We start from the raw sequence: 16,970 nt of genomic DNA, 5'->3' as shown, positions 1-16,970 counted from the left end.
GACACTGAAAGAGGCCTCTGTCTAATAGGTTAATGACTGTCAGTGTCTTGTTTTTGGAGCTTTGGGAAGCACAGAAATCAATGCCTTCAATAAAATTTTGAGGCATTTTAGGTCTTGCACTTAAAGCCTATGCTAAGGTTTGGCTCTGTCTGAATTAAGTAATACTTTCAAAGAGTTTTCTCGGCACACATTTTGGAGGTCTATTTATAAGACTGCAAGGAGAAAAAATATCTGAGTAGGAGGAGATGGTGGTCGTGTTGGGATTAATACAGGCCTTTCATAGAAAGGCCCTCATGAAAGGCCATAGAGTCTAGGAATACACTTCCTTTGCTGTCCTCTAAGAAGAGAACATCTGCATAGTTGTGGTTGCATTTGCTGCAGATGGAGTTGAATATCTTTTGTGACCTTCTCTTGGATGTCTGTTGTGGAAAGGACATTAGGCTACTGCCTTATCTTGGTTGCCTCCAGTTCCTGTGGGCCTGGTATTGTTATACACAGGAGCAGGTGGAGTCACAGTGCTGGGTTCATTTGACGTGTAGTCTGTAGATTTCACTTGTGTACTTGCACTTTGCATTGGGCCATCCAGCTGAAGGTAGAAAGATGTTATTTCCTGTCACTTCCTGTCCACAGCACAGATGTTGTAATAAAACATCTGTAGAAAATTTAAGAGAAAGAGCTTGGCAGGTGAGTTGGACCACATTTGTGGGGAGGAAGACCAGCCCTGAAGTCCAAAAGAAATTAGAGTGTACATCAGTGATGAAGTGCATGAACAATAGGTCTAGACTCTCCCCTATTTTTGGATTCACTGCATTTAAAATTTACGGTCAGTCTGCACATGACAAGGAGAGTGGCCTGGGATTTCAATAAGCCATATAATGGTCACTAAGCTACTGCTACTCAGGTTAACAGACTAACACAAGAACATGGCAAGGTGGAAAACATAGAATCCTAGCTTGCTGTCAGAAGCTGCAGAGTTGGTAGACAGAGGCATGCTATTCCTCTAGACTATGGCATATACTTGAAACTTTTTATGAATGTTTCTAATATTTAAAATGATTACCTCTTCACCTTTCTGAAATCAGTCAAATAATGTTCAAAGCCCCAAAGACAAGGCTTTAGGAGCGTGCATTTTGACTGATATACAAGAGCTAGAACATAAATAAAGCCTTTGAGCAGTTCAATGTGAGAGTATTAAGATGTTCAAGGATGGTGCTTTTAGTCATAAGGAGTAACTTCACATTATCTTCTCAGTGCTTTTTTTTTTTCCTGGATATTATGAACCAAGTTTCTTTAAATGTGCAAGATGCATAATTAAACAGTCTTCTTCTTAAAGGAACAAATGTATTCCAATAGATTTTTCTCCCATGCCACCTGCAGTTATCCAAATTCCTCCTTTCACATCAGAAGTCCACATTTTGCCTGATGCTTTAAGGTGTGAAGTCATTGGGAATTACGTTCTTAATGTTTTTACTGAGTTTTTAACTGTCCACTTTGCTCACAACTAATTGCTTGTCTGACGTGGAAAATCCTTTTCAATGTATATTTTCTAGATAGAAATAGAGAATTTCAGACCTATATAGAATGTGCTACTTAAAAGAACTCTACAGAAATAGCTTAAAAATCAGAGCAAAATAGAGAGAATTAAGTAACTAATAATTGTAAGATGTAAACCTCCATGGAATAGGTCTCTTAACTGAAGGCAAAAAAATTGCACATTAATTTTCACAGACATTAATATTAAAGATTTGGGGAAAAAATAGAAGCAAAATCTCAGTAAAGTTTACTTTTTACTCTTGGAGCTCAAATGTCCTGTTCTGCAAAACTTTTGGTATTGTATTAGATTCCAGTTAAGAATGAGTTCCAGGTGTGCAACTTTCTGTAGTAGTTTTTCCCCAGTTTTTTAGTTAGAGCAATAATTTAAGGAATTGCAATATGCTGTAGATAAATTTGTCAGACAATGCTTTAGTTATTTTGTGAGAAGTGGAAGAAGGCAATGAGTACAATGGAACATCACTTTGTAGGGAACTGAGTTCAGGTCAGAGGAAAGAATGCTGCAGAAAATATAAAGAAATTTTGAAAAAAAAAATCCCTTATGTCTGCAGACATTTTTGACTGTGTTAGAGATATGAAGCTGCAGTGTTGAAGTCTTTATGGCCTTAGGTTTTGTGCCTGGCCTAGCAAGCATGTGATCTAAAACTAGTTAAAAGAACAAAAAAATAACAAGAGATATTGTCATCTTCATTTGGTAGGAGCAATTAATTCATTCAGTCACTAGATTTATTTATTTATTTATTTTAAACTGCACAGAACAAGAATTCTCAAAATAGCAAATGTATAAGATCAGTTTACTCTGGCATAATTGTGCACACTATTTCACTCCTCTTCTCCTCCCTGACTCTTAACGAATTCCGTCAGTGCTTTAGGGGCCGAATTTGTCTTTTGTTTATGTTAGGTTAAATCCAAATATTGTGACAAAAATTTGTATTTCATTTAAATTTTACATAATGGTTTTTGTTTTGTTTGTTTTTTGACATCTTAGAACAATCCCTTCTAGGATCTGGAAACAGAGCATTACAGAAGATTGTGACAACATAGGAAGAACGAGAAACTGATTCTAAATAAGAGGGAAACTAACTAGTTAGTTTTGAAGAGTAGTTTTTTTTGTTTGTTTGTTTGTTTGTTTGTTTTTAAGTACTCATAGCAAGTGATTCCATGTAACATCCTTCATAGTTTTCTACACTGGAATTTCATATCTTAAAACAAATAATGTTCTTTTTCATCAGAACCAATGTACCTCGTTAAGTCATTAAGATAACAGGATATCCTGTCATCCTGCTGTGTTAAGGGTCTCTTGCTGAACATGAAGACCTTTGGAATGCAGAAAGAGTTTCGCATGATTTCCCACTTAAAATAACATGCTGTCTCCTGGCTATCTAAGTGAAATAACAGATAATTATATAAACATGCTGTTTTATCTTGCTGTTTCTAGAAATGCTTTTACATAGATTTGAAACTCAACATCTGAGAGGATAAGGAATGCAGGTGTTAGAGATCAATGTCCTTCTGTGCCTCATTTCAGCACCAAGCACAGTAAGCTCTTCATCCCAGTTGTGATCGTGGTTTGTAGTGGTGTTTCAAAAACTTTCTATGGAGTTGATATGCTAATGGTGTACGCTGCACACTGCAGCTTTATTCCAACCTGCATTCTGTATTTCCCAGCATTTAATTATTATTGTACAAAACAAATTATTAAAGTGTTTGTGTCCATTCATTTGTGGTAATGTATTCTGAACATATATTCTAGAGGACTTCAGATATGAATAAGAAAATATTTTTTTCACAGACATGAGGAGATAGGTATATTCTATTTCACATTCTTTATTACAAACATTATTTTTGCATATTTACCTCTGGCACTAAAATCTGAAGTCAGTAGAGAAAAACTGCTCTCATGCTTGTAAATGGTAAGATTTTTAACATGTTTTTGCTTGCAATAGCTGTCAAAATATCTATCAATAGAGGAAACTTTGGAAAGTAGCTAAGGTTTTGCTTTAGAAAAAGCAGATTTGTGTGAATTGTAGTGAACACTTAAATTTCTTAAGCTTGGTAGCTGGTTGCCAAAGCTTAATACTCAATCCTAAATGGCAGAAGACTTGTAGATAAAACAGTTAAGCATTTATAACTTTACTAAGACAGAAATGAAATAATTTTGATTAAATTTTATTTCTTTATATGAAAGCAAACAGAACATATGTACAAACTTAAAGGACAAATTCACGGGTTGTGCTGGGAATGCCTGGTACTCTTGAGAGTTCCATAGATGGTGCTTGTTCTCATAATGGCATCATTGTTATTGATGCAAATAGGATAATACGCTGATCCTAAGAAATTCTAGGACCCAGCACATGTCGCCATACATTTTCATTAGATCTAACATTATATTAATAAATTCATAGGATTTAAAATGAAAATATGTTTCTTTGTTTTTGAAGTAAAAAACTCTTGAAACAGCTGTAGATTTTTGGTTTTGACTGTCAAAATGCATAAATTCATTGTCTTCAGAAGCAAAAATATCTAGAACAGTGTTTTTCAATCTGTATTATAGAGGTTACTTGTTTAAATAGTTTACTGTCAGTCCATAGAATCATATTGAACATTGTTTTTAATAGATTTTTAAATTATTTATCAAATGATCAAAGTACATGGTGGTTTATAAGAAATGGTGAAGATTAGTAGAATAACATTCATTGATAAAAAACGTTTGGGCAGCATGTTCTTCTGCCAGCAGTTCAACCTCTCAGTAGAAGCATGAAAAAAGTCACACAATTCAAGATAATATTTCCTTCAGAACACTTAAGAGTTTCATCTTGGAAACCAAATAAGTACAACTGGTGCACAGTTTTAATCCAGATAATGGTATTGAAGTGAAAATCTCTTAAAGACTTAGGAGTTGAGGACACTTTTTTTTTTTTTTTTTTTCCTACACAAGGTAAATATTTGAACATACACGGCAGGTACTGTTGTCTCAAACATCTGTTGAAAAGTGAGAAATGTGAGTCATCTAAACCAGTCCAGATTTTTAAGAAGTTATGTTTGGCCTCTGCTTTTTAATGTATTTTGTTCATGTGAATTAAACTTATGGTCTGCAACAATTAATGTAATCCGGAAGTGACCTTGATGTGCTTTCTGGCTTGATCTTTATAATTACTGTGGTTAGCTTTCCTTTTGGTGTTTTTATATTTTTTCATCTCCTTTACCTATATTGTCAAAACATAATTATTAGTAGTGTGCGTATTGACTCATAGCAGTTTATCTCTGCATGGTTTATAGAAGAAATTAAAAGCCAAAAAACTATGACTATATCCAAGCTTACAGATTAGAAGCAAGCTAGGAGAACGAAGTTAAAGTACGCTATTGATGCAGTACATCCAATAAGAATTACAGGGTAAAATCATTGCTATACATTCTTTTGGTTTTCTGATAATTGTTACTCAAGTTTTGTTTTGGGGGTTTTACTACTGTAGTTTGTGTTTATATGACCACATAAAGAGTGCTTAAGTTCTGTGTTTTGTGACTTTCTTTTGTTTTATTTGTTTACCACTTCTTCCTTCTGACTCAGCAAAACTGTAAATTACAGGTAATAACTTTCTACAGTAACCTGGCATTTGCACTGTGTAGAACCAATGCTGTTTTTACCACCAGTGGTGCAAATATGTAAGCAGAGGTACAGCAAGTACATCAAAGTCAAACTCTGAGCTGACAGAACTGTCATAGCCACTATCCTCTACCTAGCTTACTCACTAACATTTGTTAAACATATTTAAATGAGGCAGGTGCCTCTAAGGTTGAAATGAGTGCAATTGAGACTAATATACAAAAGGTTTTCTGTAACAATGAAAGTCTTAACATCTAGGGATTAAATTCTATTGCACAGATGCTCTTACAGGTATAATTGTTTGTTGTTTGGCAGTTAAATTTAAATGTTCTTGGAGTACATACAATATAGTTTATTTGTTGTGGTTCTTATTTTTTCCCCTTTCTCTTTTCCATAATCATGGGATTATTCAAATATTATTTGCTTACTGAGGTGAACTTGAATCCAACACAAGAAATATTTAATTTCCTGAAAAAAACTCTATAACATGTAAAAAGATGGAAATCTTTCATTATTTTTGTTATGAAAAAGTTTAGCCAAACACAGGAGAGCTGTGCAGGCACACATGAGAGAGTTCTTGTCTTGAAGCTGTTGAGGTCTAATTGTACATGACAATCAGTGAGAGGTCTGTAAAACATAAAATTTCTTCATTTAAGGTATTAAGTGACTTTCTTTAGGCCAAAGGTCAATAGCAAAACTGAAAGAAAACTCTTACATCCAGTGTATGGTTCCAGTGCACATTCAAATAAGCCATGTTACTGCATTCTCAGCTATTGAAAGTTGGAGCTGATATTTACCAGTATGCTTCCTGTTGGTTCTGTGACACTCCACCAAACTCTCTTTTGCATTAAGCTCATGTGGTGCTGCTATCTTGCTGGCATCTAGCTGTAGGCAGCAAAGTGCAAGTACATTGTTAAGGATGTTTCTGGGTGCTGCTGTGAAGTCTCTTTCAGCTGGGTATTTCTGTAACAGAATCCTAAACTAATACTTACACAAAGAGGGCTGAGCTTACCTTCCAGGGAGATACCAGAGAGGATTTGACAGTAGTTCTGTTAAGAAAATTGAAGCAAAATTAGGACATATTTGTACAGTGTTTTGTAAGCAGACACAAGTAAGTTTTCTCTATGCTCTGAGCCAGCCAAGCACGTTGTAGCAACTACAAGGCACTCAGTTCTGGCCAGCTGGCTCTTGGCACAGTCGTCTTGTGTATGGCTGGCTGCAAAATACCATGTAAATATACCAATCATTTTAATAGCAATATGAACAGAGGAGTGGTCAGCTCTGCCCTCTCAAATAGCTCCTTTCCAATTCAAGTGACAGGGCTGAGGTTGGTCTTGTGTCAGGGGTGGGTGCTGGTGTTGCTTTTCAGATGCAGTTTGTGCCTTGGAGCTGGCTCCCTTTGAAGTATCCAGCTGCCACTTAGTAATGTAGTCCACCCTTGTAACATGGCCTAGGACAGCAGTGTCAGGGGTGGCTCCAGTTAATTATCTTCACTCTTCACAAGACCTGGTTGGCCGTTTACATAGGAGGACAGGCTTGCTCTAGACTACTTCGTTCTCTGTGTTTCTTCATTGTAGTGGTATCTCATTTAATTTCACTTGTAGTCCCCCTGATTTTATTTTGATTTGTAAATAAAATAAAACCCAAAAAACAACAACAAAAACCACCACACAGAATAAATGTAAGTTAATGTTATTTTCAGAGCAAAATGCTGTACTTTTATTGAGTTATGGATGGCTTTGATTTAAAAGTTCTTAGTTTCTTAAACACTTTTGGAGAAACAGAAGAGAATTTACCAATATTTAAACTTCAGTTTTCTTATGTTCCTATTTTTGTACTCTCCAAATACCCAGTTTTCATCTGATGGGAAAAAATGTTTCAAAAATGCTTATTGTCATAATAAAGAGGGTGTGTATATATATATTTATATATATATATATATATACATGCCTGAAATGAATGAATTCCCCAGGAGTAACAATAATTTTTCTCAATTAATATTTGTCATAGAATTTAGTGTGGTCATTCTTTTTTGGGGGACTGAACTAGGAGGCTCAGATTTAACATGTGTACCTTGTTAGCAATGTTTTGACAAATAGCAGCAGCTGTATAAACTAATCTTTCTGTAGCTTTCACACGTGGGACTCAATTAACAATGAGCCACTGTCAGTATCTAATCCTTTCTACCTTTTTTTTTTTTCCAAAGTTTCCTGGTTTCTGTACATTTTTCCATGTGTAACTCAACTATTATTCTTTCTATAAATGGAGGAAAGTGACAGACTGTAAATGGAATGACCTTGCATGACATTTTATATATGATTTATAGAAGATGATGGCACTTGCGTTTACACTCCTGGTAAATTCAGATTAAAGTGAAGATTAAAGTCTGTTATTTGCAGAATGTTGTAATGATTGCAGAATCTAGAATAAAGCTTTCTTTGAAATTCCTGTGTTTCAAACTCTGAAGTGTGGAGAATCATGAAATACTGCCCTAGGTATGTCATTCAAGATTGTGGTAGTAAGTAAGAAGAGGAAGAGCTCTGTGGGTGTTTGTTATGGTAAGCCTGTGAATCCATGGTATGTATTGTGCAAAAGTCTCTATTTACCTATGGCACAGTCCAGGCACAAGACTCTGACATGCCAAATAACTTTTAATTTAACTGATTTCCGAATAGATCTGTGGGCAGAAGTTGAAGTATTAGAGACTTCCACAGTGGGACTTCTGGAATTTTTGAGGTGTCTTAGAATAACAGTGAGTACAAATGCAAACTCCATTTAAAAAGTACTCGACATTTGAACCTTCTATTTGAAATTCCTGAACTAGAATTATCTAAAGAGGGCCTTCTGGAGTTACAGGGTCTTCTTTTCTTTTGCAAATGAAGAAAGGGATATAAAGATGGACCGCCAAAAATAAGTCATTAATTTTTTCTTTCACCTAGTAAAACTTAAGAAAATATTAAATTACTAAATTCAGAGTAGGGTATTGTCACTACTCGCCAAATAGTACATGCTTGTGCATCTGTCTAATCCATATTTGAAAGCCACAGACAGAAACACATAATTTGGCACAGCACCAGAAGCATGCCTCGGCACACTTCTGGAGATTCTTCCAAATAACTTACTGATTCAAAAAATCTATACTGTTTGCCTATGTTCACGCGCTGAGTATCTGGAGAAACTTAGCATGAGTTCTGCCAGAAAAACACGGGCATTATTATTGAATTGGGGATGGGATGAGTTTGTATCCCTATCCATTTAGCAGGAGTTCTAAATGTATTGTGATAATTTTTTTTCTTCCTTTTTCTGCACGTTTATGTGTTCAAGGAAGAGAGTTGTTTTCATTTACAGGAAATTCACAAAGACAGTGTGTGTGAAATGGGTTGAAGAAGATCACTTGTTAGTCAAAATTGCCTTTTTCAGTTGCTTTATTTTTTAGTATTTCTTTACTTTCTTTCTGTTGAATTCTTAAAATCGGAATTGGTCAGTGCTTAAAGACCTCAATAGTAAGCACAAACTCCTTCATAAAATGAATTCCACAGTCAAGAAATTAGTTATTATCCTACCATGGTAACCCTTGTTCCTTAAGGCAATTGCCTTAGAGTTTAGGACATCTTTTATTTCACAGTGAAGTGCTTCAAATATTCGGATAAATTTAAGGGTGCAATCCCGTGAAATAGCTGAGATGACCTCATTAATAGCTGCTTCAAAAAGAGGCCCTTCCCCATGGGTCCCTTTCCCTTAGCAACCTTCTCTTGCCCTGGCACAGGTGGTTGTCTGTATCACTGCTTTGCTGATCTCTATTCCATGCTGGCAGGAAGTGTTTGGGTGGTCAAGGAATGAACTTTGTCTGGGAACTGATCTGGTGGAAAATATTAAATTTAAAAAAGCAGCTGTAATGTTCTAATAGTTTGAAATATAGTGCAATGAAACAGCACAAAATATTCAGCTATTTCATTTTTGTTGAAGGGGCTTGAATTTATCCTTTACTTTAAAATACATGATCTTATTTCCCACTTTGTTGCCACTCTAAAAGTAAATATAAAAAATCCAAACAAATTTATTCAGTAGTATTTATTTCAGAATAAATTACTGTTGTATGCACAGGTGTTATAAAAGTGGGAAGCAAACAAACCAAAAAAAATCCTTTAGAAGAGGGAAAGACACTTTTATTCCAGCTTTCCAAAAGGGGTATTATGTTACATCAGAATAGCTGTTTTGGTAGATTTGCTAGGGTAGACAAATCTTTTGGTAAATGAATATTTTTTTTGTATTTGCAAATTGTATGCACAGGAAAGTAAGGTAGGTAGGTGCATCTGTACTGTTTGTGCTTCATATTTGCATCTGTACTTCAGTAGAACAGTGACAGATGTATAAAAACCTAGATAGAAATCTGTATTTTCCTAGATTTCAAAACCTTAGATGTGGAAATACTGTCACCTGAGATCTTTCACTTTTCTATTTTTTTTATTAATTTTTTTTTTAATTGATGAGCAGAGAGCGCTTAAAATGTGAGGAAAGATGAGAGTGATGAAAGACAACTTGTGCCATAAGTTGAGTTTATGGATTTTGGTCTGCACACTACTCTAGGACAGACACCCTAATACAGGGTATTCTGTCACAAGAAGAAAAAGACGAAGCCTGTTTTGTCTTCTCTCAGTGTGGTGGGTTGACCTTGGCCAGCTGCCAGACCCCCACCCAGCTGCTTTCTCACCACCGATCTTCAAGGGGAGAAAGTAAGATGAGAAAACTTGTATGCCAAGATAAAGACAGGGAAGACACTTATGAATTACCATCATTTGTAGAACAATCACAAAGTAGGCAATATTAATGTAACTTATTGCCAATTATAATAGAGTTAGATGGTGAGAAACAATGACAAAACTAAAAGACCTGGCCCCCACCTCCCCTTTTACTCAAGTTCAACTTCATTCCTTCATTTCCTACTTGTCTACTTCCTGGCCTACCTTGTGGCCTCAGGGGTATGGGAGGTTGTGGTCAGTCCACAACAGGTTGTCTCTGCCACTACTTCCCCCTCACACTTTTCCTAGCCCTTTGTCCATTATCTCCACAGGCTTCAGTTCCTTCAGGGCATATCCTCCTGTTTTGGCATGGGATACTCCGCAGGTTGCAGTGTGGATATCTGCTCCAGCATGGTCCTCTCCACAGGCTGCAGGGAAATACCAGCTCTACTGATGTCCTAGAGCACCTCCTTCACATCCTTCTCTGACATTGGTGTTTGCAGGTTTTTGTCTCACAGATTTTTCCTCATTCTGTTGTGAGAGTGTTTCCTCACTCTCTTTCTTAAACAGCTGCTCCCAGATGCACCACCCATGTCGCCTCTGGGCTCACATGTGCCTGGTGTTGGAACTGGCTGGGGCCACCTGTGTCTGGCAAAGGGTGGTCTCCATCTCCTCACAAAGGCTAACTCAGCAGCACCCTGCACTGCCAACATCTTGACACCTACACCTGGTACAGACAACATATGAGGACGTTCTTTCCTGTTGAAAGAAAACTTCATTCACTACGTAGGCCATGGGGCATTAAGCCTTCCGTTAATAGGTAATGAAGAAGGAAGTGAGACATTCTTGTTTGTCCTTCATGGTTCCTTCACACTAAGCATATATCAGGTATGCAAAGCACGTGATATGTATTCTGCAATGAATTTCTCAGAGGTATATAGAAAATACTTTAACAATTAAACTCACAGCTTTGAAATTGGTTTTCTAATGTAGCTCTGCGTGTAAGGAAGATGAGATGTCAGCAGTTTCTTAAGCTGAGGTTTTGGGTGAACTTACATCATGGATGTGTAAGTGAAATCTGTGTTAGTGTGGGTAAACAGCTATTTGGCATCTGTGTGGGAAACTGTGGTTTGCTATTTCAGGACTGATTTGTTAATTTCGAAACTTTTGACATAGAATTTTGCATTTGCCTACTTTCATGTTGTGGTTGGAGACTCCAGAACTAAACGCCACCATTCTTCAGTCAGCACTCTTCCCCTCCTTCCCTTGTTCCTCCCCCCCCCCCCCCCCCCCAAACAATAGAGAAACTCCAATTAGTAGTGTGATATATTTATTATTCTTAAAATGGGATTAGGGTTTTCTCTCCATACGGAAAACAGTTTACAGTAAGCTAAATAAGCACAGCTGCAAACTTAGCTACTCTTCTACACACCAGTAGAAACTTTGTACCAGCTCTTTGTGTGAACACTCTCAACTTGTGCTGAGTGCCTTTGTGCAGTGAAATTTATTGCACTGGCAGAGCTTAGTAATACGATGGCGTTGCTAACTCTAGACAACACTGCAGTGATTGCCCAGTGTAGACAGGCTATTAATGACATACATCTTGGAAGCAATTACAAGGTCCCCCAAAATAGAAAAGCTACCATATTTTTCTTTGTAAATGCTGTGGATGGGCTGCTGAAGAGAGAACTTAGCTGTTTATATGATGTCCATATTTAAGACTTTTAAAAAGAAGGCTAAATCTGACTTATTTCATCTAAAATTTCATAGACAATGCCAAGAATAAAATTCAGACATTTTTTTCTTTGAATATTTAGTAGAAAAAAACTTCCCCAGTTGTAACTTTTATGAGGCTAACATTTAATCATCAACAGACTCTGGAGTAAAAATTTGTAGAACAAGTACATGGGAAATAGCATGAAAATGTATGTATTAATTAATGACATTTTGCAGTTACACAATCACAAAAATGCATCCAATATAATGAAGACAATTTTTATATGTATCCTATGTATCCTTAACTTCAAACCAGATGAATTATTTTCCTGAGGTAAATTTCTTTTAAAATAATATAAGGGTTGACACTTGGCCTACTTTTCCATTTAATTTAGTCAAGAATTATTATTTTTTATGATTGGTAATAAAAGTAATACACATTTGTTTTAATTCATTTATAGATTTCTCAAATACTGAAAAGATTCATTTTCATTATAAACACACCATTACAATTCATAGTGTTAAAATGCCTGACTTAGCTTCTGTCAGTCAATGGTAAGAAATTTGGTTTCTATACAAACAATTATCTGAGAATTTGGGTCAGGTTCTTCAGTTTCATTAGTGAGCTCCTCATTAATTCCTGCCTGAATGGAGGTCAAAGGCAAAACTCCTTTGGACATCAGTAGATGCCTCAGCTGCTCAGCTATTAGACTAAAACTCTTAATACATTTGCTTATCTTCCAGTCATGGTAAGTCGTAATCATGCTTGTAAGACACTTTGAAGCACTTGGATAAAAAACACTGCAGTTGTTATCAGCATAAAATCTGCAGTTCTCTGTGGTTATCGCATTGTGCTCTCTTGGATATTGCTGTATTACATCGGTTCTAAAATAGGAAATTACTGTGGTATTTCAGAAGTTGCGGTTTTGGAGCTGTCAATAAATGTTGGTAACAAGGTGTGTAAGAGTCCAGAAGCTATGGACCTTGTTTTTAAGTGGTCTCTTTTGGCTTACTGTTTTTGTACAAGCTTTTCAAGTTTTATTGCTACAGTATTCATTTTAAGCTAATAAAAAAAAAAAAAAGATATTTTTTCTTGAAGTCTAAAAATTTAAAAAGAAAATTTGGGTATTCTGGTTGACCAGCAAAAAATATGAGATTGTTTTCTTATTTAAACTAATACAATCTTTATTTTCAGGGGCTTCATTGTCAAAACCTAAGTCCAGTTTTGTAAATGCAGTTTTGTGTTCACAATTATGCCAAAAATCTTTTAAGTGACTAAAAATCTTTTATGTCAATTAAAGTTGGGGGGAGAGGGATGGAGGAGGACTTCTTGTCATGTCCAAAAATGAATTTGCAGTTATGTGTCGCTTCAGGCAAACTAATTCCAGCTGCTTTATTCCACAGACAGAGAGGAAGAATGATCCCACAATGGGTGGTATAGTCTAACAGTAGACAACTGTTGGCAGTGGTGCCACATTTGGCACTGACAGGGTTTTGGTTTGGCTTAATGACAGTGACCTACATTGCTTTTTAAAATAATTTTGGCACCCAGCACCAGAAACATACACCCTGTTAGTATAATCTGTAGTTGAGCATGATTCAGAACAGAAATAGAAAGTGTAGTTACAGGCAGGACAAACACTTTTGGTCACTCATTATCTAGCAGTGGTGTAATGGGCATTATAGTGGCTCCTCATCTTTAGTACATAAGGAAGCTGTACCAAAGAGGCAGAATACACAGAAACATGAAAAAAAGTAATATAAAGCAAAACAAGCAAACAAAAAAAAAAAACTCCTGGATTTTTTTCCTCTTTCTTCTGCAACGATGAGGCTGTGCCAGTGTTGGATGTCCCGTTCTCTGATGTCATGCAGTTCAGCAGAGGGCTGCCACAGGGCTGGCTTGTGCAGTGTTCTCTTCAAGCGCTGTTGTGGTTGGAGCACACACTAATTAATGATGTTGAACATGGCCAAATGTCAGTCTGAAAATGGTGAAAACTGCCCCCAAAAGACTAGACACTACCACTGTGATTAACCAGTTAAAATCTGGATTTTTTTTTTCCCGTCAGAATTGCCTGCAGAAGAAAGAATGTGGTCTCACTGGTGTAAAAGAGAAGATTGAGGGTTTAGTCTGGTTTCTGGTGGACTGGTGTCTGCTTTATAGAAAAGCACCACTGAAGTGGTTGATAATCTCAGCAGAGAAACCCAAGAATGAGTAGGCATGGTTAACTGAACAATTGTTTCCCCTTTTGATGTGGTTCCTTTAGAAAATCACTAAGGCACACTGATAGATCAGCAAGAGGTAATTGTACTGTTTGTGCGTGATTTCCTCTGTAGCTGGGGGATTCAAACCGTTAGCAGGCATGTTTCATGTACTACTTCTATTTGTTTGTTTGTTTTTCACCTTTTCACTGACACACAATTTGAATGAACTGAGTCCATAATGCATTTGGTCCTTTTTTATTAAATCAAAACTGCATAGGAAATGTGAGACATTGGAGTACTATCTACAAGCTTCACGATGAATAGGTGCAAAGAACTAAATATTTGCAGGACTGTCTTTAATTCTCCACTTTTAAAGTTACTTACAGCACAGAGGCAACAGCTGGACAGACAGATAACAGAAAGAAAAGTGGTTCAGCATTTTTCACAGAAATAATGTTACTTAAAGACTGGAAAATGAAGAGTTTTCAGTCTAAACCATCTCAAATACCCAAAGTGACAGTTTTAGAAATATCCTTTCCAAATAAGGGAGGAGGAGGGTGTGTATAAAATCAGGAGAAATTCTGTGGAACCTTATGGGACCATGGGACCCTATTTGTATGCTGTATGTCTTGTCTCAAATTTTTTAATAAAAATTTAAAGAGGAAGAAGTAATTACAGGACTTTTTTTTTTGTTTGTTTTCCTTTTTTCTTTTTCTTTTTGGCTCCATGTTAACATTATTGCTGCTAACAATATCTGCAGATACAACTGTTTTTGAGCAGGTTTGTGTTGCTTTGATTTTTTGTTGTTGTTATTTTTTCCTGATTGCTGCACAAAATGTCACTCCCTGTCCCTATAAACACTTTCTTGATCAGACACCTTTGCGCCTTTAGATATGATCTGGAACTTATTGGCTTATCTCTTTAATGCCACTGGAGGTGAAAAAAAGGCTGTTTCCCTCTTGCTAATTATGGTGAAGTGCCACATTATGTTGTACTGTAGTTAACAACTTCAGGGGCGCCAAGAGCCTCTAGCTTTGCCTCTTGGGAGTGGGACTTCCTCTTTAGCTCAGCTCCAGGAAACTTGAACATTTGTGTTTTCAAGACCACATACCATTGGGAAGGAAGTAGGGGTGGAGATGTGTGCAGAGATTAAGTGGATACAAGAGGCAGTGTGCTTTGTAAAGATCTAGGAACTGCAGAATTTTCAGAAAGACACACTGGCATGTCCTTTGGTGATTTTGAGTTCAGAGATAACATTGCTAAATCTAGCAACCTGCCAGAAAATTCTGTATAAAACCTTTTCATGTGTGGTTGTCATAGACCACATTTTCATGTATACTGTTCCTGTTTTGCACTTCAGCATACATAATGTGTGTGTGTGCCTGTGTGCGGATGCACAAGCTTTCATATTCACTAACTGTGTTTTCTGGAATGTATAGTTATTATTAACCATGGTAAAGGAATTCCATAACTCTGCAACTAGCTATTAAAAAATAACTTTAAAAATATTTTGACCAGTTCAGCATTAACTATTCCCACTCTGACATTGTATCTGAAAGTAATAGTCTGGTAAGTTTAAATACAGACACAGAGTTTCTGTGCCTCTGCTTTCTTCAATTTCTGATGGGATAATATTTTGGGAAAAGTAGATAAAGTGTTCAGATGCAATCCAGATTTACTGGGTATTTTGTATCTTGATGGCACTATTCAAACTTATTCTGGTATGCATGCAGTTGTAAATTCAATTGCCAATGTACCAGTTAAGAACAAAATTTCCTTTCCTTTTCTATTAGAAACCCCCAAAGATGTTAAGTCAAGGCCAGACTCAGTGTGTTTTGTAGCTACACTTAAATGCTTCTGAAGGGCAACATGTCCTACAGCAATATGTACTTTGTGAGTTCTTACAATGAGAAGGAAAGCAGTACAATCCTGTAAATATAATTAGTTGAGTTTATACCAGTGAAAAAAAATCCTAAATATCTGTATATGTAGTATTTTTCCTTTTTATTACGTAGCCCATTAAACTAAAATTGGTGAGAATCCTCAATGCTCTTCCCTGATTTATTTCTTCTCAGTTTTCCTTTTTTTTTTTCTTTTTTAAAATTTACTATTTATTTATTTGTTTATTTTTGTGATGTGAAGGAGCAACATGTGCATGTGGGTCAGGACAGAAGCAGGCTGCAGTGACGGCAGTACAAGCATTCGGAGATTATGAACATGGCAGGGAGGAGCATGCTCACTTTTTCTGTCTATAGACTTGATCCTACTGCCAAGTTTTGTCATAGGCTTCAGTATCAACACATAAAGTCCAAGTTCTCAAGAAGTGGAGCTTTGGAGAAGGCTGAATGGTGAAAGTCATCCTCTCAGGCGTATGAAGTTGGGCAGAACAGCCTGCCAGTGTGATGAATATATTTTCTGATTCTGCTTTATTCTGGTTCTGTAGCACAGATACATTCAAGTGAATGTATCTTTTTAAATATTTACCTTCTTTTTATGTATCTCTACTTTGGGATAAATATAAAAGATGAGTAAATGAAACAAATTCTTCTCTTGAATAGGAAAAATATATAATCAACGTAAAAACCAAATACAAGTGGGTAGGTAAAATGAGATTCCAACGTGGTTTTCTCGATAATTAGCATATATATTACTTAAAAAATACGAAGAGGCTAGACAACCAGTATAGTCTTGTCTGAAAGTTAACTCTACAGCATTTTTTCACCAGAAATAATGCTGGAGGTCTTTATTTGCAAAGGGTGGTAGTTGTTACTAACACAGTGAAGAATATGTATTAATGGGTGAAATGTTGTAGGTAAAGCTGACCTGTAACAAGCAATATCCTATCTATTTCTCAGAATATATTTCACGGCTTATTTATAAATATTTTCCGCCTTTCTAACTTACATAAAAAAGTACTTGTAGAGACATTTCTAGAAGTCAGACTCTTTGTGACAGAAAAGTTACACAGCTATTCTGTGTGCTGTTCTGGAAGTGATTTTGACAAAGAATGAGTTGGGATTAATAGAAGATAAACACTTTTATAGTATTTACATATTTAGTGCCTGACTTTTTTTTTTTTTATTCTCTAACCTTAAGCACAATAGATGAGTATGTTAATAGTTTGTTTACCTATAATTTAATTTTGATAACAAAAAGTC

Source organism: Cygnus atratus, chromosome Z (assembly GCF_013377495.2).
Source record: "Cygnus atratus isolate AKBS03 ecotype Queensland, Australia chromosome Z, CAtr_DNAZoo_HiC_assembly, whole genome shotgun sequence".
NCBI lineage: Eukaryota > Metazoa > Chordata > Aves > Anseriformes > Anatidae > Cygnus > Cygnus atratus.
This window is presented reverse-complemented; position numbering follows the sequence as displayed.